The sequence below is a fragment of the Mus musculus genome, chromosome 2 (genome assembly GCF_000001635.26).
Source record: "Mus musculus strain C57BL/6J chromosome 2, GRCm38.p6 C57BL/6J".
Lineage (NCBI taxonomy): Eukaryota > Metazoa > Chordata > Mammalia > Rodentia > Muridae > Mus > Mus musculus.
This window is the reverse complement of record NC_000068.7, coordinates 97,466,763-97,490,583: the sequence shown is the minus strand read 5'-3', so window position 1 is coordinate 97,490,583 and position 23,821 is coordinate 97,466,763. Positions and strand designations below refer to the sequence as shown.

Sequence of the window (23,821 nt, the reverse complement as noted above, 5' to 3'; positions counted from 1 at the left end):
GGAAGAATGAACATTCCATTTTTCATCTTACTAAGGAGGAACAATTTTAAAGCTATCAGAATTTTATAGTAGTAAACAGGCCATACAACAACCATTTAACTAGTTGCAGGGAACTAAAATACACGAGTATCCTGAGACCCTGGCTATCCAGCTCTCAGGAAATAGCTTTCATGACTGTAAGATCTGGACTATTCCTGCCACATGAAGTGCCTTGATGCTTTCCTGCTCATGGCTAAATCTTCCAATGTAGGATGACACCCTAGTCCTTTATTCTGTTAGCCCCAGATGTAGACCCTCATTGGCAATGTTAATAGCACATGGGCATCAGTGTGGTTATCTTTCATGGATGGCATGAACTCAGTGAGAATGAATGGATCCACTTAATCACCATAAGCTAGAACTATGGGACTTATAGTAACATTGTATCCGATCACATTCTATGGCATAACAAAATAAGAACAAAGATCTGTAAACCCACAACTTATATCCTCTCCCACTCATAGCATCATTATGCGATTATAACTGGGCTAGCTTTCTGCCCTGTTGTAGAATGTTCTATCTAAAGTTCAGTACTGTAAAATATCACGGGAGGCATCAGGATGACACATCAATTCAGAGCTGCCTAATACAATGAAAAGCCTTTACATTGCATAGGAACTAAGCAAAGATACTATTCGATTTTAACAACTGAAAGACTGGCCTTAAGTAGAAGGTACATGGGGAATGCAGTAGACAATGAGAAAATATGTTGAAACTTTTATCAGAGAAGAATTATTTGGTGGTCATTTTATGATAATGATAAATATTTTTCTGCTATGGCCTAAAGAAATCAAACTTTTCCACAAATATGAGATACAGAAGTTTCAACCTTATGTACTAAAAGAAGAATATAGGTTTTATGATGAGAGCATAATGCAATCCAACTTTTCATTTAACAATTGTATCAAACATATGATTCAAATACTTAGGAAAGGTATAACTGACTTCTAAATCTGTGGAGACTCCATGAAAAGCTATTCTAAAATTACTAAGCCTGGAAGCAAGATCCACAGACAGGGGTCTTGGCAATATATGAAATATCTGACAAATTAAATATATGAAATGGTAAAAGCAAAATTTGTATAAATTTTACTATATTTTTCAGGAATAAGATCTCCAAGGAAAGAAAAAAGAAAAAAATGAAATAGAAATGAAAGAAGGAAGGAAGGGATGGGATGGAGGGAGGGAGGGAGTGAGAGAGAGGGAAGGAGGGAGGGAGGAAGAGAGAGAGAGAGAGAGAGAGAGAGAGAGAGAGAGAGAGAGAGAGAGAGAAGAGAGAAGAGAGACAGAAGAGAGAGAGAGAGAGAGAGAGAGAGAGAGAGAGAGAGAAGAGAGAAGAGAGACAGAAGAGAGAAGAGAGAGAGAGGGAGAGAGAGAGAGAGAGAGAGAGAGAGAGAGAGAGAGAGAGAGAGAGAGGAAGAAAGAAAAAGGATCCTATGGCTGTATAGCTGCTAGTGAATTACAACCGAAAAGAACATATTTTTTAACAGTAAATCAAAATTCTCCCTCTTTGTTTGTTTAAAGTTTGAAACACAAGTCACTTTGAAGAATGCGTCATCTTGGATAAATATTTATATTTTTCAGATTCATAAAAAGTGTATTGAACAACTATGACCCACCAAAGAAGTTCACAGGGAAGAATATATTTGGCTTCATATGTACACAGAGCACAGAATCCTGGGCAAAGATAGATAATAAACTTAAGTAGCTATGAAAATGTGTTAAAAACACCTGGATAGGTTTATTCATGGAGAGCTTGGGTGGGGTGAAGTGAATGACAGATTATTGGTGCAATGAGAGAAAAATGAAATCAAAGTATCTCAGCACAATAATTCAGTAACAGGATTGAAGGTGTCTTAAGGTAATTGCATTTAACACATTTTAACTTAAGAATAACATGTAAGAGGTAGAGAAAATATTAACACATGCATATACTCCTACACTTGCATTTTTTGCTAAGCTATTTTAGACAAGTCACAGAATGCTTGAGTAGGTTCTACTGAAAGGTCTCTTTAAAAATGATCATTGCTCCATTACCAAACATTCTATTTTACCACAAAACATGTTTTGTGAGTTGCATAGTATTTGTAGGGAATTGAGAGAAGCCATAGATCTTTATATAAATAAAAAAATACCCATGCCCTTAAAAATGAAAACATGATTGTACATTGCATAGCCACTGTTGACACATTTGTGGTGGTTTCTATTTCCCAAAGCAAAGGACAAAACCATGAGAAGGAGTCATTACCATAAACCCCAAATTAAATTTTCTAGAAAAACAAGGCAAAGGCTTCGGTGTGGCATGCTCAGCCCCTGACTGCTCTTCATCTACATTCTTTCTAATAAAAACAAGGAGAAAATTTCATCTAGGTATATAGACCTATTTCCTCCTGAGGTGGGCATGAGGGCAGAGGCTGTGGGAGAATCTAATATTGAAAGCCTATCACTTTAATCTCTTTACATCCGCTGAGAATTCTTCAGGTGTATCAAAAATAAAACTGGAGTTGTGTTCAGAATGCCTGGGAAGGAGCAGAGCAAGGAATGATTGTTTCTGTGGTCACAAAGGATACAGTTCCTGGAGGATGCAGCTTGCTCATTTGGCTGCTCCCCAGACACATGAATACTTCTGAGAAATAGCAAGATAGATATGCAGTGTGGGAAGTCAGAGGAGTGTTCAGGGGCATAACAAGTGAGGGGGGATTCCCGTCAAGCCTCTGGCCACATCCAGGGCTTCCCCTTTAATGAGTTAATATAAACATCAAACCAAGTGCCGAATCAATGAATTCACCTACTTAATTTCGTAGTTAATTAGTGGAAGCGAGTCTAAAATTAAGTGCTTACCCTGCGGAATAGCCTCACATGCACACACACAAAGGCAACTGTGAAATGGCCAAAGACTTAGCCAGACATAGACAGAAGAGAGAATGAATATATTTTATAAGCATGATAGAGAGACAGAGGAAAGGCCAGAGATGTAAAGAAAAGAAATAAGCCATCTGGAATTTACGAGAAGGCGAGCAAGAGAATGAATTTCCATTCTCCATGGCCAAGATAGACCCATTATCTGAAAATAGGTCTATGAAATGCCTCTGACTCTGAGAGAGCTAAAGGGAATATTGGAGAGCAATACTCTGAATCAAATTCTTCATTTTACAGAAACAAAGGCTCTAAGAAAGAATGGCAACTTGCTTAGAGTCTTGTGGGCAGCCAGCAGCAATATTCTAAGCTCCATGTGACAACAAAATTCAGCATCAGGAAATGGCTGCTGTAGCCAGGCTACTAAGGAAGCTTGGAAGAAATAAGCTCACACTTCCTGTTTTACTCACACCTACCTGCTCAACATTTTCAACAAAGAGTGTTAGACGTGGCTCATGTTCATCATCAGTTTCTGGTATTTATTGGGTCAGGTAATAACATGTGGTGGAAAATTTAAAGTATACGTAATATTATTTACTGTCAAAAATTACTCAGTAAAGTTGGGGAAAAGGCCAGTTTTTTAATCTGTTTAATATCGTGGGAAACAGGTGTGATTCTGAGGTTTTTCTTCTACTTGTTAGTATGAATTTTATCTGTCCTCTTTGGGAGAGTGAGTTTTATCAAGAACCACTGTGCTATATCAGAATAATATACACAGGCAGAATTTTGAAAACATTAAGACTTACAGCTCCATCTTCATCTTAGAACACTAACAAAAAGAACAGTTAAAAGAAAAATCTGTCTGCATGAGTGATCAGTTATTTTGGTAAGCACAGACATAATTTTAGAATAACAAAAGCCATCGACTTCTAATGAACACAACACACTAGATCCACCAACACACCATCTTTTAACTAGTAATTATTAGAATACGGCTTGGCCAATGGACGCAGAATACTGCACTGTTGATGAAGCTGCTGTTGGAATTTCTCATGTTTGCATGGCTCTTTTATAAACAGGGTCAAAGTAAGCTTCTCCACAGAGTTGTTTTTTTATCAGAAGTGATACATAACTGTGTGGTTATGCCACAGAAAATAAAGTTGCATGGGTCCAATTAGATTCTCTTTAAAATAGTTAAAGAAAACCTAATAAAAGCCCAAACACTGCTTGCATTTAATTTTAATTTTTTCAGATTTATTGATACTATACTATATATATGAATATTTTGCCAGTGTTTGTATATATATATATATGTTTGTATATATATATATATATATATATATATATATATATATATATACATATACATATACATATACATATTTTGTATATCTGGTGCTTACAGAGTTCTGAATAGGACATTAGGTCCCCAGGAACTGGAGATTTAGAGGGTTAGGAGTCACCATATGGGTGATGGGAATGGAACTGGAGTTTATTATAAGGGCAGTCAGGTCTCTTAACCACTGAGCCAACTCTCTGGCCCATTATAACACTTTTAAGATCAGTAGTTACAAGCAGAACAGAATTTATTTTTGTATTGTGAGTCAGATAAGACATATACATAATACGGATACATATTAAATATGTAATTATATTCATAGCTGTATATGACTGGATGATAGTGAGTACCAAGAAATTAGGCCCAAGGACTAGGCTCAGAAAGCCCATATATTTCATGAAGAGACACAAATAATGAGCCTGCAGAAAAAGAGAACACACAAACCAGGACAAAGGCATTATAGCACAGCCAAGAATACTTACTAGATTGTTTGAAGGAAGAAGAGCCGAGATACAAAGGTTTTTGGAAGAACGCCAGGTTTCAGGGTCTGGAATCTATTTCACAAGTGAGGGTTAGCTAGTAGGAGCTCAGCACAAAAGCAGTGTTTTTGGAGGATAAATAACTGGGAGGAGAAGGGCAAATCAAGGGGTGATTATAGTGATCTGGACCTGATAAGTGTTAAATGCTCAAATCAGGATAGGAAAGGGGCATATTCTACAGCCAACAGGAAGCAAGATTCCATTCTGGCTTGCCTGCCTGAAGGGACAAGAAGCAATGTTTCAGATAGCATAGAATAGTGAGCAGCCGCAGTAAGCCTCTACCATCTGTTTTTAAAACCTTTAGAATTGGGGATCAAAAGCCAAACTGATATTACAGTCACTTTATATCCTCTTCAGAGGGGCTTTTTGGGTCAGATATATAGTAGGGAATGAGAATAATTGCGTACTGTCACACCATGACCTAAATCCATAGCTTATGGCCTCAATGTGCAGTCTTTTCTCTTGAATTTTGAACAGCAGAGGAAGATGAAGTGGCATATGTCTTCAGAAGACATGAGGAATTTAGGACACTGAGATAAAGGCATGGGGAACCAGGTTGTGTGTGTGTGTGTGTAAGTGAGCAAGTGTTTGTGTCCTTAGATCCTGCAGTCCTGCCATGCTGAGCCTGTCTCCCCTGCTGTTGCAGTGTCTGCATCTTAGGCAAAATAGAGAGTGATACCCTAGAGGAGTCTGGGCTGATTGAAAGCATTGCTTCCATCTGGTTCAGCTTCTAGGTAGCCGAGAATGGTAACTTCATTTAGTACTGTCTTTGTAAAAACAGTAACCTGGTGCTTTCCTGCCTCTCTCATGTACCATCCAAATAGGAAAGGAATACAATTCCTTAAGGCCTTTAGAACAATATATCCTCCTTCTTTACACAAATAAGTGTGCTCTGATAACTGAGACAAAAAGTACTTGTGCTACTAACATAAAGATATGTTTGTGCTACTAGGTTTGTGACTAGCATTATCACCACATATCTCCTTTAGAATGCTTAAAATATTTTATCAATTGTTTAATAATTTCATTAAACGATAGTGTTTTCTCTGTGTTTATAAACACCTGCTCTTACATAGGGCCTGGGTTCAATTTTCAGCACCTATATTTATAGTGGCTCACCACTCTCTGTTACTCCAGGTCTGATGGAACTGACACCCTCTTCTAATCTCTGCAGGCAGCACATACACACATGGTACACACACACATGCACATGTACACACTCATACACATTCATACAATCTGCTCATATGGAGGCAAACACTCATGGACATAAAATAAAATAATCATATCTAGATAAAAATATAATGTATATTACTCACAGATCCTCTCACTCCTTACCCTTTCAACTTCATGTCTTTTATTTTTATTTCAATTAATAATTAATTTAATAATATAATTTAATAATTTCTGTACTTTGGTCTTACTGTTCATATACTCCTGGGTATGGAGACATACACTGGAGGCTGGTAGACCTACACATCCTTAAAACTAACTGCCCACACTCCATCAAAACAATCAACTGCTCATAGAACCTCAAAAGGAGAGCCCTTTTAACTTCATGAAAGAGATATTAGATATAAATTAGTACTAATTAATATCTGTGCAGATTTTTAGAAGCTTAGTTGTCAAGAATCACGACAGTATGAAGTTTTATTCACTGTTACTAGGGCAAGACAAGTAACTGGGGTTCATGCAATACTCTTGGGGTTCAGGTGTAGTTATCTTCTCATCTTCAGTGGTCAATATGTTTAAAGCAGTGTAGCATAATCATTACTTGTGAATATCCAGAGCTGTCAAGAAAACAGATACTGCAAAACACTGTAACAAACTGTCAAAGCTCAAAATGTCCCTAAAATAAAATAATAAAAATTAAAAGCAACTCACTGATATTAACCCAGTAACTTAGACTACTCAAGATACAATTTGCAAAACACATGAAACTCAAGAAGAAGGAAGACCAAAGTGTGGATACTTTGTTCCTTCTTAGAATGGGGAACAAAATACCCATGGAGGGAGTTACCGAGACAAAGTTCGGAGCTGAGACAGAAGGAAGGACCATCCAGAGACTGCCCCACCTAGAGATCCATCCCATATACAACCACCAAACCCAGACAGCATATGCCAGCAAGATTTAGCTGACAGGACCCTGATATAGCTATCTATTGAGAGGCTATGCCAGTGCCTGGCAAATACAGAAGTGGATGCTCACAGTCATCTATTGGATGGAACACAGGGCCCCTAATGAAGGAGCTAGAAAAGTAACCAAGGAGCTAAAGATGTCTGAAACCCTACAGGAGGATCAACAATATGAACTCACCAGTATCCTCCACCCGCAGAACTGTGTCTCTAGCTGCATATGTAGCAGAGGATGGCCTAGTTGGCCATCAATGGGAGGAAATCTCCCTTGGTCTTGTGAAGATCATATGCCCCATTACAGGTGAATGCCAGGGCCAGGAAGCAGTAGTGGGTGGGTTGGGGAGCAGGGCGGGGGGGAGGGAGGGTATAGGGAATTTTTAGAATAGTATTTGAAATGTAAATGAAGAAAATATCTAATAAAAAATTAAAAGCAAAATGGCAAATAAAATGGCTATCAGTCTTTGATATCTTGATTTAAGTTTGGAGAAATCAAATGACAAGATATTTGTAAAATCTATTTTATTATTAAATGTGTCTGTTTCCTGATGTGATTATCTGTGTACTACATGGGTACCTGATGCACTCTAAGCCACAACAGGGTTTTGATTCCACAGGACTGGAGTTACAGATGGTTGTGAGTTGTCATGTCGGTCCTGGGGATTGGACCCAGATCCTCTACAAGAGCAGCCAGTGCTCTTAACTTCAAGTCATCTCTACAGCTCCCAAATTGGCATATATTTAGTAATGTAAAGCCATACTAGGACAAAGTGGCTAGCAGAGAAATCATCAGGGTTGACTGGAACAGTCATTTTTTTACATTCATTAACTCTATGATACGAAAAGTGACTGAGCCTAGCTAAACTTCCCTTTCCTGTCCTTTGAAAACTATAATCTTATTTACCTGTAAACTCAATGTTTATAGAAGACAAACCATTTAGAATGCACTTCATAATCACTTAATAATTAGCATATACTATTGATTTTCTTCTTAGCATTAATGCTGCTGTTCTAAAGACAAACTGACAAAAATCACATATAATAATCCATTGGCATGGCAACTTTAAGATGGAATGCAAATGGCAATCTTTATTGTTCTACAATAATAATGAAAAAACCTACCTCATATTTTTTTGTCTGTCTGAGAACCTTTCGAAGACACATACAAACTTTGCTTGAAGCATATCATTGCACCGTAGTGTTCTCAGCATGGAATTCAAGTACAAAAAAGTAATCTTGTTTTTTTTTTTCTTTAAACACATGCAAGCCTACAAAAAGTAATGCTGCTGTCTTTGTACTTGATAAGCAACCTCTTGTTTTCAGAGAAACTGCTAAACAGTTATTTGAATGTAAGTACAGTTCCCTCTTTTCAGTGAAGAGGCAAAGGAAACTGTGGCATGTTATTTGGAATATCAAGCCTGGGTAAGGAAAATGAAGATCTCAAGGAAAGGGCAAGTGAGTGCCACAACTCTATGTGCTAGCAAATTACATTAAATCAAAGCTGAGAGAAGCATGGTTAATGCAGCTAACCAGAAGTGTGGGTGTTTGAGATTTAAAGGACATCTCCAGGGATCTTTTGTTCTTGTTTTAATTTCCTCATCTTTCAAATAAGCCGGCATTTCCCTCCCCCCACCACAGTCTCCCCGAGTACATATCTGTTCCTAAGGACGAGAGGAACAGTGCAAAGGAAACATTGACGTAGATGAAGTGGTTCTTCAAAACTCATGGGCACAGATGATTTTCAGTTCTTGAGACAGATAGTAAATTTCAATACCTATGTAAAATATAGCATCTCAGATAAGTATCAACATAACTAATACCTCTAGTATGGTAGAGTATGAGTTACTTAGAGTATGAAGTGCCAGTGTATAATCCCCTTCTGAACTACTGGATATGACATAGATATGGATGATAGTTTTTCTCTCCAAGTATACAAATTGTGATTCGTAAAATTGCCTATATTACCTTCTTGCATCTGTTATTGGTCCTCAGTTTTAAGTGACGGATGTTCTTGACTTTTAATTCTATTCCTTTCAAGCAAGCACTAGTCTATGAGTGGGCATATGAGTGGTGATGTAGGAATTATTTAATATCAATCGGGATTTCTAACCCAGCTTTGATTATTCATTTCCCAGCTAAGAGACCCAAAACCTTTTATACTTATGATAAGCCTTATGCATTAGAGCTGGGCAGATACCTACCCTTTATGCTATTATCTCTACTTCCCTGCCAATAACCCAGAAATATAACTTGCCATATTCATCCTGGGAGTTTACTCAATTCAATTTAAGAGCAGCCCATGAATAATATGGCATAGTATTATAACAGAAAGAGCCTTTTTATTTAAACTAAAGGGGAATTGTTGAGTCTTGGTCTGTTGCTATGTGTTACAATGCTAAATACTGCCTATTTTTGAGTCAAGAACAAGAGAATGCTCTTATACAGCAAGTGATGCTATGTGACCTTGCACATTAATTTAAAACTATTGGTTGAATAAAGATGTGGACGAGCTATGGCTGGGCATAAGAGAGGTAGGTGAAGTTTTCAGTTTCCTGGCTTAGGCTCTGAGGAGGACCATGAGAAAAAGAAGTAGGAGATAGGAGAGTAAGCCATGGAGTAGATGAGTCATGAAAACATGACCATGATGGCTGGCCAATTGGAGTTAAGAGCAGCCAGGCAGAATATGGTAAGTCATATGTGGGGTTATTGGCAGGGAAGTAGAACTAAATGATCAAAGACGGGATAGAAACCCCCATTTGTGATTAAATTATTTCTCCAATAGGGCTGTGCTAGCCTGTGAATAGAGACCTTAAGATGTCTGTGAATGATGGGACACACATGTGGATCTTTCAATGAGTGGTTGAAAAAGTGGAAGCCAAATGCCCCCAAATGAGAATGGTGCATGTGGGAAGTCTACCCAAAAAGGACTGAGGTCCCTGTAGAGTTGTGAACAGCTGGGTCAGACTGTGCCTGACTTCCATAGGCTTGTAGGACTTTTCGTTTATTTCTGCTTCAGTTCTTCATAGCTATTTTTCCTCTTTCATTTCCTGAGTAGCTAATTGCTAATAACAAGGTGCAGCTCATCAGTGACGTAAAAAAGTCTAATATGTATGAACACAAATCAGATGTTCAAGATGAAAGCAACAATGCCATCGATCCTATAGATTTTGCTGTCAAAACTACAAACTTACAAAGGACAAATCTTGAATTACATCATCCTAAATTTGGAAACTCAATTTCTAATGCCCTTTTCCTTTGTCATTAAAAAATAACCACTTAGTCACTTTTCTTAATCTCCTTTTCTTCTTTAGACAAACATCTAGTCTTTATTTCACAGTGCTTTTATAAGAAAACATAATTTGGGAGGGATTGTGATCATGTATGTAGTTTCACCACTTGGAAGCAGATATAGGAAGATTACCTCATTGCCATTTAGAGTCCTGGGACATCTACATATTAAGTTCTAAGCCAACCAGCACTATATAATGAAACCCTGTCTAAAAATCCAAGAAGAAAGGGGGCAGTAGGAGACAAATCCTTTAACAAACATTTAGAAGTATATAAAAAAAAAAAAACAAAAAAACAAACAAAAAAAAAAAAACCCTGGGGCTGGTGAGATGGCTCAGTGGGTAAGAGCACCCGACTGCTCTTCCGAAGGTCCAGAGTTCAAATCCCAGCAACCACATGGTGGCTCACAACCATCCGTAACAAGATCTGACTCCCTCTTCTGGGGAGTCTGAAGACAGCTACAGTGTACTTACATATAATAATAAATAAAAAATCTTAAAAAAAAACCCTGATAAATGCATTTAATGCATATTTTCAATTGTATCCTCATCACCCATACTATAGTTATTCCCATAATATAGTTGAGAAATTTGGGGTTAAGAACGAAGAGTGTGCTGAACCAGTAACATGAGGCTTGTCTAAACTTGGTTCTGAGATTTATTTATGCCTTTATATTATGGACTTTTTAGAATCATGTTGTATTTTAATTAACACCAAGCAACTGAGATACATAATATTCAATGTATGGTAGCTCATAATACAGATGGGGCTATATTCTGGGATATATAGGTTCATTCCAAAACCCTTAGTATGTCAAGCTAGTGGGGGAAAGCAAAGAGTTTTTGTATCTAATAATACAATGTGGCTTAGTTAGGACAGTCTACCCATACTTTCTTTCAGGTGAGTATCTGGAAATATTTTCAGGAAAACAATTAAACAAGCAAGCAAACAAAAACAAAAACAAAGCAAAACAAGTGCAACCCTAAAGGCATCCTGGGAGTGGGGGGTTATGTAGGTAGCAGCCTCCAATGGCTGCCTTAAACTCCACAGTGATACTTAGAATCTTTCACATTTCTTCTCCACAAACACCTAGGGAATGTGCTGTGCCTCATCCCTGACTGGGCTGAAAGGGCCACAGGAGCCTTACAATGAACAGTAGACAGAGGGGAATGAGACTGAGGCCTTTAATACAGACAGAGCCTCTGTCCCTTCTTGGCTGCTGTGAAGAACAGCAGGGCTGGACCCAAAGTGATGGCGCTGTGCCTGCAATGCACTTTGGCACATTCCAGGATATGAAAGGCTCTAATGAGACCCATTTCACAATTCACCAGCCACGTGCATTAAGCAGGCAAAGAGACCGTGCTAATATCCTCACGATATATCCTAGGGTTTAGGTCTTCAACAGGGTAGGGTTTCCTCTGCAGCTCACCTAGCCAGATCTACCCTCACTTCTTGTCCCATGCCAGGAAAATAAGCTAAGTGAAAGGCAGCAGCATTCTTGCTTAAAGGGACAGGATGCATTTCTAACTGCAGATCTGTCTTGGGTATACAGGAACCTTCTAGAGACTTGCAGTGCATGCTAATCCCTGCACTGATTCAGAGAGGGAGCTGCTTCATAGTAAAGCCATTGTTCTTTCTAATTGTCAGAGACGGCTGCTCTGCACTTGCCTGGAGCGATCCAATTAACATATCACCACAACACCAACCATTATAATATGTTCTGTGTCCTACCAACAAGGGAAAGCCGAACCCGGCTTCTATCCACAGCTTCAGTCTAATTAGGTCTTTAATACGTAAACAGAAGGGGGGAAACAGGAAAATGGATCGAGTAGAGTACTATATGCCTGAATTACTTTCTGCCACAAGTGACCCCTTAGGGTAGGGACACTTTTGTTATTAATGGGGGATAACTTGAGAGAAGTGAGGACAAGAGAGAAGACAGACAGAGAAGAAGGCAATGGCTTGAATGAAGGCTCACAGGCACGGATGGAGAATGGGTGAGAGGGAATGCCTGCTTGATGCTTTGGGGAATTGAAAACATGTAACTTCTGCTGGAAACGATTGCCATGGCAACGTTCAAACAATACAGAGAAAGCCTTCATAGCTCCATTCTTGCCTTCCGGAGCACCATTTCATAGATGTTAACTCTTTTTGGGTGGCTTCTGACTTTGAGAGGCACCCAACCCAAGTTCCCTCACAATCCATTAGAATGCTGATTCTAGATTAAGTGAGTCTCTCTAGGGATTAGCCAATAAACAAGTAACATTCTCTCTATTGCATTATAACAGCAGGTCAGGTTTATCCACTCTCTCTCTCCTTCCCTCATTTTTTTATACTATCAACCAAAGATTGTGAAAAGTCTGCACATCTGAGATCTGGCTGCAAAAATTCAGGAGAAAGAATTCTTTACGCTTCCAAAGGTCCCAAAGCTTTCTTAGAATCTTTGTCTTAATTACTGAAATCTACACCTCAGTACCAAGCTATCATTAAACAACACACATCCTTTGTCATGAGAATAAATGTCTTAATATTTTACAGTGGGTTCTTGATTTAGTAACCAAAACATGCAAATAAACATATGCATTCATAATAAGATCTCAATCAAAATGGCTTAGGCTATATGTACAGGAATAGATGAGGCTAATAATTATGAAAGTATATTAGTTGTCCAAAGACAGATGATCTTCCCATTCTAAATCTGTGAACCCTTATGCAATACCATATCCACTTTAATAATTGCTTTCCCTTTGCATTTCTTATTATTACTTCTTCAAGATCGGTGAGATTGAACAGATGAGCTACTCTCAAGGAAACAGTGTGCTCCTGGCAACTTTAGTTTGGCAAGAAGGAATCACCAGATTCAGCACTGACTCTCCCAAGTAAGTCCTCCCTGGCACCTTCCCATTCTCAGCTCCTCAGGCATTATCTCGTTAGCTAGTAGAGAATATGCAGCTGTATTGGAAATCTTGAGATAAAAAACTTGTTCATAAGATGAAAAGGAAAAGTGAGATGTTCTAAACACTGTAAAAATCACTATCAACGTACTTTTATCTACTAAAAAAATTACGACTATTCCTAATTTCTAAGTAGAAGATATCTAAAATGAGTAGAAAACATTTCAGTGAATATTTAACAAAACATTAATATTTCAAATAGTCAAGACATTCATTACTAAAGATTGAAGAATAAAATTCAAACATAACTCAGTTTGATCTTCCCTTAGCATTATCCTTCACCTAAATTAGTTTATTCTGTTGGTTTTTTGTTTTATGTTATTTCTGGTGTTGTTTGTTTGTTTGTTTGTTTGGAGTTGTTTTTGCAAGAAAGGAGAAGACATCATTTCAAAGCATAAGATCAAAACAACTGGGTTCAGTAAAAGCTGTTCTTGATATAATGTGAAAAGCAGCTACACTTTGATAGGAAGAAGAACCTCAGCCCTTACACCCTGATTCTCTTTGCAAGAGTTTGTATTCAGGTAATCTCCATGCTCGAAATCCATAATCTTTGTGGTAGGCCTTCCAGAGTGGGAAGGCAAACCTTACCCAGCTTTGAATACTGTGCAGTGAACAACTTAATTTGGGAGAGTAATTACACTATCTGTGAGTGATGCCTGTGAGGAATGTGTCTGACAAAATCTGCATTAAGCATTTAATACGAGTGAGATAAAATATAACACTATACTACATATGCCTATGTTAAAAATGGTATTCTCAAGGACAGCTACCATCACTATTTCAAAAGGCCAAACAGGAACCATAAATGTACTTAGAAAATTGAACAAGTTAAGGCACCATTGCTTGTTAATCTATTTGTATCAACTTATTGTAAAAATGTACAGGTAGTACAATTTGAGAAGTGATGATTGAGAAATATATGTATACTATTATTAAAGCAGAGAAAATTTCAATAAATTTTACAAATAATGCTAATTAGAAACCTAGACACTGGAGAAAATTATGTGACAGTAATTCTAATGGCAGAAGTATTTTTAAAATTTTAGCTTTTATTAGAAGCCAAATTAAGACCATGTCTTAGCTCCGTCCACTTGTTTTATTTATTTACTTGTTTATTATTTATTTATTTATTTATTTATTTATTTATTTATTCACCTTATATCCCAGTCATAGACCCTTCCTTTTAACTTGTTTTTAGGTTCTGCCAAAATAAATTTCTATTGTCTCGGTGAGTGTTAGAGATGAGAAAAGGGATATCATGAGGTCTTTATCTAAATTGAGTGGGTGTAGCCAAGTAGGTAGATACATTGCAACAATGACAAGAGCGAGCATGTGATAACCAAGATGTTTCTGAGCAGAAGAAAGAACACACCTATGTGTCCAGATAAAGATATGTAAGAGTCTAGGAGAATGCAGGTTTTGAGGCTTGACATATGAAGCATATGCTTGGCCAGTGTCATGTGTCAGCTACAAAATTCAAGTCGAAGCTAGCCAGATCTCCAGAGGAGTGAAATTTTTAGAAAAGCAGGAAGACAAGAGAAGGTATGACCATGCTGGTCAATTGGTTACAATCAGGAGAAAAGCATGGAGTTCAGTTTACAAAGATACTCACAGATTATAGAACAAAAGCTTTATTCTTAGAATAATGCTTGTAAGAGAATGAGTGACAAACTACACTGAAGAAAAGTGTATTGTTAAACACAATGATGGAATCTAGGAAATTGTGTGACAGAAGCTAACAATTGAATTTGATTACTGCTTGGACAAGAAGGTTAAAGAGCTATAAGTATTGGAAACTCTAGATTCAGAAGTTACTGGAAGGAAAACAATCAATTTCAATTGTAGAAAGTTTATGAAGCCAACATGAGATCCAAGAAAGTAAGAAAGTTATTGATTATGGAGATTGATTAGGTCTCTCCATGTACAATTATGGCTAAGGAATAGAATTGGGTGTCTCCAAATGAACTAGGTAAATAGCTCTCAGAAATGGGGAGGAAATCCTAATCAGAAAGGAGGAAGAGGAGGAGAAAGTAAAATGAATAATAAAACTAATCTTTGAAAAATAAATCCTCAAACCTCTGAAATACCTACATGAACTCAGGGGTAAGCATGGTATCAAACTCAACTGTAATGTAATTAAGTCTTGGTAAGTCTCATTCATGTGATTACCTTGTGTAAAAGATATTCTTATCTAAAGACCATTCTTATGAGCGTTGATATTATTCCCGTGTTTACAGATAATAGCATACATATTTTAAAAAGCATTCTTCCATATATATTCTAGATGGATTAACATAATTTTTCCTGAATCGTTCTTAGAAGTGATCACTTTCTTAAAGACACAGTCGGCTATGATTGAGATTTGATAAAAATATGCAAGTTATGTGACTGAAGTAGGAGGAGGAAAACGATATTCCAAACTCAATTAAAACATTCCCAGGCTCATCTGGTCGTATGCTGCCAGGCTGTTACCAAGACAATATGTTTAATACATTGAGTCTGATATTTGGTGACGATAAGTGCCTCACGTTCCAATTGCGGAAACATCTTCAAAATTACCCTATTTTTGATTGTTTCTGTTCCATAAGTGATAGTAAAAGTGAAAATTTTTATTTGCAACATATTGTCTGGTATTTATTACATGGCTCCCAAGTGATAATTATGATTGTCATTATTTAATAACATCCAAAACTTCCAAAAATGTGGCTTTTTAGATAACTACAGGAATCTACCATAAACCTGCACCAAAATTGAAATAGAAGCATAGCTATATATCATATAGATGATATATGATATATAATGTACAACCTTCGTTATGATCTTACTGATATTTTATAAATATAAAAAGAAAGTATTATTATGAACTTTGATAGGAAACTTGCCAAAACATTTCTATATTTTTATGCTCATTAGATAAAAGACAATACAACCCTCAATAGTATGCTGAATGTTCTCATTACCACAGAAAATAACTGGATTTCATAGAATACACAGTGAGGTACTACTGTCCTCTCTGTTTGACTAATGTCCAAGGGTCTGTACTGTATATATATACTATATTATACTATATATATATATATATATATCTTAGTTTTCACAACTATAAAGATAAAGAAAAGGGTAACCAGTTTTACAATGTGGAAAACTGAGATGTATATGGTATAACTGTCTACTTAGGGAAAAATAACTAGCAGGTGCTAAAACAGAGTTATAACATGGTATTTTTCTATTCTAAAGTCATGATGAGGTATTTGAACATCCTTTATTTTTTTTTTCTTTTCCCTTTCACCATTGTACCTGCAAATGAAAACGACTTGATGCTTCCATTCACCTCTTCATCACTAATTTCCTACTATCAGGCATTATATGCTCTTAATTACCAGCAATCATGAATTCTTAGGTAGATAACTATAAACTCAATACCAGGTTCCTAGTGCTTGAACTACCACTGTGTTAAATGTTACTGAACAGAAGTGACTGTAAGCACAAAGGAGCTAGTATGAGACATTCCAAATATCACCAGTCCACCCATGACAACATCAAAAATAAGAAAAATCTACTGGATCACATAATGTTCAGACCAGTATTTTCAATAAAAGATAGCCTCTCTTTCCCTCTCTCTGTGTATCCAGTCAGAACAATCATGAGGAATTTTTACTAACTTCCTGTAGATTATTAGGAACAATCTTTCACGTGTGTGTGTGTGTGTGTGTGTGTGTGTGTGTGTGTGTGAGCGCACACACACATTCTCAAGGGTTTGTGTGTACACAAGAATGTACATGTTGTGTACATGTACTTGAATTCATTATAGGAGATGATTAAATGAAGCACAGTTAGGTATCAAAAGACTGGAAATTTTTGCATGTGGGTATGAGTTTCTGAGAACACGACAGAGAAAAACACAGCCTATTCCCTCAGAGAAAGTACCTAGTTCATTATTTCAGCCACAGACTGAATTTTGTCTATCAATTCAATAATTATTAAGTAAAATAATTTTGAACCAAATGAAGACATCATAAATTCTTAATCTGCCTCCCTTCACCCTAGAGTCTTCTAAGATATTACTTACAAATCAATTTTTGTTATCTATGATATAAACCTCTGGCCAACGCAGCCAAAGTATACATGGACACAGTGTATATTTTTCACAATCCACAAAGTATATTCACAGCTTTTGATGACTGATTATTTCACTGAGATACGACCAAGTGTGCTTGAAAGCTGTATGACTGGTGGGTAATTCTTTTGCTTCCATAAATAATGTGACCAGTAGCACTTTGGGGAAGAACCTGTTAACTTTAGTTTGTAGGTTATAGTCCTTGAATCCAGGAAGTCAAGACAGAAATCATGGTGGGAACCAAGCAGAAGGAAATGAAACAGAAACCAGGAATGCTGCTTACTGGTCTGGTACCTATGGTTCAGCCTACATTTTTTAATACAACCCTTGACTATGTGTTCAAGGATGGTACTTCCTGCAGTGGGCTGTGCTCTTCTATATCAATCAGGAAACACTCCCACCAACATAGCAATCTAATGAGGCAACTCCTCAACTGAGGATCATGAATCCCAGGTAACTGCTATGTGTGTCAAGATGTCATTATTAACACCAAATTCAATCCTGTCTGGGTTACCAAAGTGAATTGTAGTCAAGATTTTTCCTTCAACAAAAACCCATTTTTACTCTTGTTTCTATTCCACACATTACCTGATTATAGACCAAAGATGGTTAATTTAAACATGGAATTATTGAATGCTGATAGTACATGACATAAAGAAACCTGATTCAATTTTTCTGCTAGACAGCTTCATGTGGTTATCTCTAATTTACAGATAAGCATATTGGTTGAAATAGGCTAAATGCTAAGTATAATTCATGTGTCCCAGTGAAGTTATTTGAGTTCAGTTTGACCAAAAGCATCTGAATTCTGCCTGATTTCTTTATTAATTTTAGAAAACACACAAAAATATAAGATGCACCAAATGGTGAACATTTTTCATGTTCGGTTTTCATTTGTGTTAATGGAAAGTGAGAACGATGAACCTTAGGAGGCCTTTCCAAACCCTGCCAGATTTTAAAGTGCTTTAGAAAGTTCAGTAATCAAAACCCAGTAAGCTATACACCAAGCTGACAGTATTATTATACACAGCTTGCCAATATGATGCTGATGTCATCAGTTACTATGACTAAAAACTGGGCTTTGTTTTGTAATTATTAAAGGGAAGAGAGTTCTAAGGACGTCCACTGAGCACATGGACAGAGTATAGGACTACTATCGTAGACAAACAACAAATCATGGTGAAGACCCACTGCTTAGACAAGTGGAAAATTATTAAGACTTACTTATGGCTTTTCCTTCATCTTTTACCATTCTCAGATTGAGCCTACACATCAGAATAGGAAGCCCTCCCATCAAGGGAGTGAAATTCGGGCTCTTAAGTGCTGTGATAGAATGATGTACTATTTCATTTAAATTTATATATTTGCAAAGGCATTTGTCTTTATTTATGCATTCCAGAACAAGATGATTGCATATGTAACCAGAGGACACTTAAAGTCCAAGGTTACCTTATGAAACTTTAAGATTGAAAGTAGAAAACATGATAGGTGTAGTTAAATCATTCTTTCATTATGCCTAAATTATCTTTTAAGTATTTTTTGGCTCAGATTTCTTTTTCTAAACAGCAGTATATATATATATATATATATATATATATATATATATATATATAATGCAATATATTTTAAACAACCCATTCTGGTAAGGGAAACCTTAAACTACACGGTCACTGTGCTTGAACTTAACCAACAGACCCTTAAAGTACTTGGTCACACTTCATTCATCCTCAGAAAGTAGATACACATGAATTAACTCAAGAATGACCATGACAGACAGACATCCACCCTGAGAGAGACTATTGTGGCTGAGGTTTTCCAGAATATCACTTATAATTTACAAAACAAGTATAATTTATCAACAAGTTAGACGTTATTCTCAACCCACAAGCAAAAGAAAAAAGATGAGGGACGGGGAAATTTAAAATATTGCTCAAAGGGTGTAGCTATTAGATTACAGGAGGAAGAAATTTGAAATACCTTTAAAACTAGTGCTAACCTGCAGCTTTCTGGGTGTGTGGTCCCTAGTAGACTTCTGTGCCTATGTTTACCTACCTAGCACAAATACACTGAGTGGCCAACTTGAGCTGAAGCAGTCATTAGGTAGGATTTCAACTCCACCATAGCCAGGATTTCTTTCCTATCCCATGAAAAACTTGTGGATACTGTACAGCCAAGTGATTCCCAAGCCAAAGAAGGGGATTCCCAAGCTTAGTCTGGGCACCCAAGTGTGATGCTGGCAAAGTAATTCACTCACAAGGAACACCTTAAATACCTGGTCCTGTCAGGGAGATGGAGCTTTGTTCTGACACAGATTTCAAATAGACTGTCTTTTCCTTCCCTTCCTTCCCTCCTCTTGGCAACATCTACCTATTTGTATAAGGAGGGAGAGGGACAGAAAAGCCATGACAAGGTTGAACAGAAAAATATAGTTTGTGGTCGAATGGGAGTAGTGTTCAGTATTGAGAAAAGTTTTATGGAAAACAAAGATGAATAGTACCAAAACTCCTGATTAGCAGACACAGCATACTTGCAGGGCAAGTTTTCCAGACAAAGCCTGTACTTGAACTATAAAGTAAGGAAAATCTCAAGACATTTTCTTCTCTTCTTACTTCTGTGCTTGTTGCACTAAGTTGCAGAGGATCAACAACTTTGTATAACTTGACTTGTTACATGATCAAGAATGGTGAATTAACAACAATAACCATGCAAATCATAAAGGACTAAAAGACACACACACAAAACACAAGATGAGAAAGAGAGAGAGGGAGAAGAAGGGGGGAGGGGAGGGAGAGGGGAGGGGGAGGGGGAGGGACAGGGACAGGGACAGGGACAGGGACAGGGACAGGGACAGGGACAGGGACAGGGACAGGGACAGGGACAGGGATAGGGAGGGAGAAATATATAGAAGCCTCCATAAAGTTCTCAAGGAAAATAATTTGCACATGTGTTTTCATAAGTTGGTAAATTCCTACAGAATCTGTGTTTCCCAACAGGAAACATGTGCCTAGAGAAATAAATTAGGGAAGTGCTTTGCTGTAGGCTACCTTAGTTAAGGAATAACAAGAAGGATAAGAACAGATGATGGGAGCGAAAGAACAGACATAGATGCTGTTAGCAGAGTGTTTCTGGTTTCTATTATCACCTCTCTAATATAAATCTAACTCCACAGATCCTTAATGACTCTCTAGAGTCTACCACTCAGAGCAATAAACGTGCCCAGCACTAACAGGGCACTCAGGAGGCAGCTGCCTTCTATCTCCTTTGGGATATTTCAGACTTGTGGATCTTCTGGGATTTAAATATTTTAAAGCCAGAGTTTTGTGAACCATGAGACAGACAGAGAGAGGATAAGAGGGAGAGAGGATAAGAGGGAGAGGGGATAAGAGGGAGAGGGGAGGGGAGGGGAGGGGAGGGGAGGGGAGGGGAGGGGAGGGGAGGAGAGGAGAGGAGAGGAGAGGAGAGGAGAGGAGAGGAGAGGAGAGGAGAGGAGAGGAGAGGAGAGGAGAGGAGAGGAGAGGAGAGGAGAGGGATGTTGGCACTTAGAAATCTTGTTGTCTACACTGACAGAAGTTTACTTCATCATCTCTAGATCACTGTGCCTTTCTCTCCCAAATAAAAATGGCAGCTGTGAGCCTCATATATGTGCCAGATTTCTTCCTAGTTTGGATTCAAAACTTGTCTGCTTCTCTGAGGCTTGTGTGAGTCATCTGTCTCAGACTTGTTTGGTCATTAACCAAGGAATTATGGTTTCTCTCCTGGCCTCAGTTTCTTCTTTGCTTAGCCTGTGTGATATAGTTCTAAAGTTACCTGACAGTTCATGGTTCTAATCGAAGCCTCCAGAGAGAGGTGGGTGTCATAGGTGGGGGTGAAAGCATTTCTGTATCGCAGACAAGCTCTAAGACTCTGACAGAGGTGGAGGAGGGGGAGGTGATCCTGTAGGTCCCAGCCTCTCAAATCACATGCAACATTCTCTTTTATTTAATTATTATTTACTTTTGTTTGTTGGTTTGTTTGTCTTCATTGACTTCTTTCTTTCAAAGCAAACTTGGTCCATGATAAGCTTTGGTACTCAACACACAAATTGTTCTTTGGTATTCCTTTCTAAGTTACCGCAGGACGGTAAATGTCTGCCTTTTCTCTCAAAAGCTGTATCTTAGTGGTGTTTGGAGGGTTCCTCACAAAGCCTATGCTAAATATTCAGGTCCTTTACAATCTGAGTGCCACTTCTCTGAAAACCAAGGGAGTCTGAAGTTACAAGGGGTGGGGTGAATGGGTCCTCCTTGTTTCAGTCACAGTTTCATCACTGAAGCCCCCAGGGATGCAAAGACCACATTTAGACAAGGGAGTGCAGGAAGCGCTCTACCACTTCCTCTGCCACCGCACAATTCCCTGTTATGAATTAGCCAGAAGCCATCCTTCACCTGCTTGAGTATCTTAGTTTTGTGTTAATACTTCTGTTGATCTGCAGTGTCGGGTTGGATAATGAAATTTAAATTGGGCCCCTTCGATTTCCAATAGCCAACATTTGTGCTGCTAACTCTGGGGTTTCCTGGTAACTTAAATGCATTCTAGAGTGTCAATCACTAGCATCCGCACCCCACACTGCAGCAGCTTTCATGGAGAGCTTTTTTTTTCTTTCCTTCTTCTCCATACTGAACACTTGCAAAGGCATTTGCGTAGAATGCAGACAACCTGCATCATTATAGCAGTCCAGCTTATCAGTGAGCACAGCTTGATGGAACAACTGCGTGGGCCACCCTGTCCCTCATTTTCTTGTTCCCAATAGCCGGGTCCTTGAAAAAACCACAGTGAGGGGGGAGGGGGAAAGAAAGAGAACCAGAACACTAAATTAATGAACAATTTCTGCCCTGATAAATAAGAAAATTAGGATCACTCACTGTATTTCAGCACAGCTACATCCCGAGGGAAATCCAGGTGGTTAAGAACAAGAAAGAATGCACGGTCTTGACACCAAAAGAAAACGAGAAAGAAAACACACAAAAAAGGAGGTTGGTGAAGAAAAAAAAATCCAACTGCAATTATCCTTCAATTTTAGTCAACACGGGCACTGATCCAAGGGTCCTCTGCTGATTTCTTTCCCAATCAATGCTTCCTTCTTCCACGGTCAACTTTTCTTCAGTGGGATTTCTTTGCAGATGTATTATTAATTTCCTCTCCTCTTGTGGGAAATTCCAAAAGAAAAAAAAATATATATATATCAGGTCTTTACTTTTCTAAAAAAAGCCCCAAACTTTTCATTCCAAAAATATCTCCTTGGCGTACTTTCTCTTTTACAGAGAAAAATGAGCACACTTTTTCTTTGTGGATCCTCAGTTCTTCATTTCCAAACATCCTTGGGGGAGGGGGACAGCTATTTTATGATTATTTATGTCAGAATACACCAAACCCCGCAGGTCTGACATCAGCTTATTTCATTTTTCCCCCCAATGCTCTCCGTGTGGCCATATACACATTTATGTTACGATCCAGGTCTCACAAGAAAAAGCTTCATTCTTTCTTCTCTCTGGCACCATCACCTTATCCTCTGCGTTCTGCTCCAAGAGAGAGCTGCGTCCCGTATCCTTCATTTTAGCAAGGCACCCAAAAGCCACCTCCTCCGGGGGTTAAAAAAAAGGAAAGAAAAAAAAAAAGAAAAAGAAAAGGAAAAAAAGAAAGAAAAGAAAAGAAAGAAAGAAAGAAGAACAAAAAAGTCTTGTCTTTACATCCTCGATTCCTTTCCCCAGCTTTCCCTTCGGAGAATTTAGGGATCAACTGCCCCCACCGGCTACCCTTCCGGCCGGCCCCTTCGTCAAAGATCTGATTAGATTTCTCATCACAACCCAGTGCGCAATTGGATTTTTGATTTCAGCCACCCAGCCACCTTCCCCCCTCGCCCCTCCAAACTCCCTGTTAGATCCCGTCGCCTTCCCTCCACCGCCTCTGCGATTTCATAATCTCACGTTAAATGGAGTGCGGGGGGCAGGGGCGGGGGAGGGGGCGGAGGTAGAGGAGGAAAATTTCAAGGCTCCGTCAGCTGTCAAGAACAAACCCGTTCCGCCCCCGGTCAGCTACTTTTTTTTTTTTTTTTTAAGGCTCTGGGTGGCTTTCACTGGGTCCCCTCCCCCACTCCCAGCACTGGGTACAGGTCCTCCAGGTATAGCTGAACTGGGCGATCAGGGCAGGGATCACCGGAGAGACGCTCGATGCGGTCCCTCGCCAGCGGCCCCTGCCAGCACTGGTGTCCCCTTCTCCATCATCCAGCAGTAGATCTCGAGTCCCCAAGGTTGTGGAAGTTCAGGCTAGGCTTTTATTTCAAGCAGGGAAAACAAAGTGAAGGGGCTGACGTGGTGTTAGGTAATTTTAAAAAGGAAAAAAAAATATTCAAAAAATATATTTAAAGAAAAAAGGGGGGGGGGTAACGAAACAGGAATGAAGAGGGTTAAAAAAAATTCTCTAATCACTGGCTCCTCTCATCCTTCTGGAATGAAACTGCAGCTTTGATCTCATTTCCAGCTGCGTTGGGGACGGTCTGGAGCCACAAGTTGATTCCTCTGTG

At 38.4% G+C, this 23,821-nt stretch overlaps 1 protein-coding gene across 7 annotated transcripts in view; it reads right to left on the bottom strand.

Annotated features, from left to right (window-relative positions):
• Positions 1-23,821, bottom strand: part of Lrrc4c (leucine rich repeat containing 4C) — a 1,313,504-nt gene that overhangs the window by 141,089 nt on the left and 1,148,594 nt on the right. For 3 of the 7 annotated variants that reach the window (NM_001363049.1, NM_178725.6, NM_001289744.1), the window contains exon 1: positions 22,164-22,927. The exons of 3 other annotated variants lie outside the window; for them this stretch is intronic. The gene's annotated coding sequence lies outside the window, so the exon portion shown is untranslated. Of the gene's footprint in view, positions 1-22,163; positions 22,928-23,821 lie in introns of those variants that run through there. One more of the 7 variants, NM_001363047.1, reaches the window with a different exon arrangement.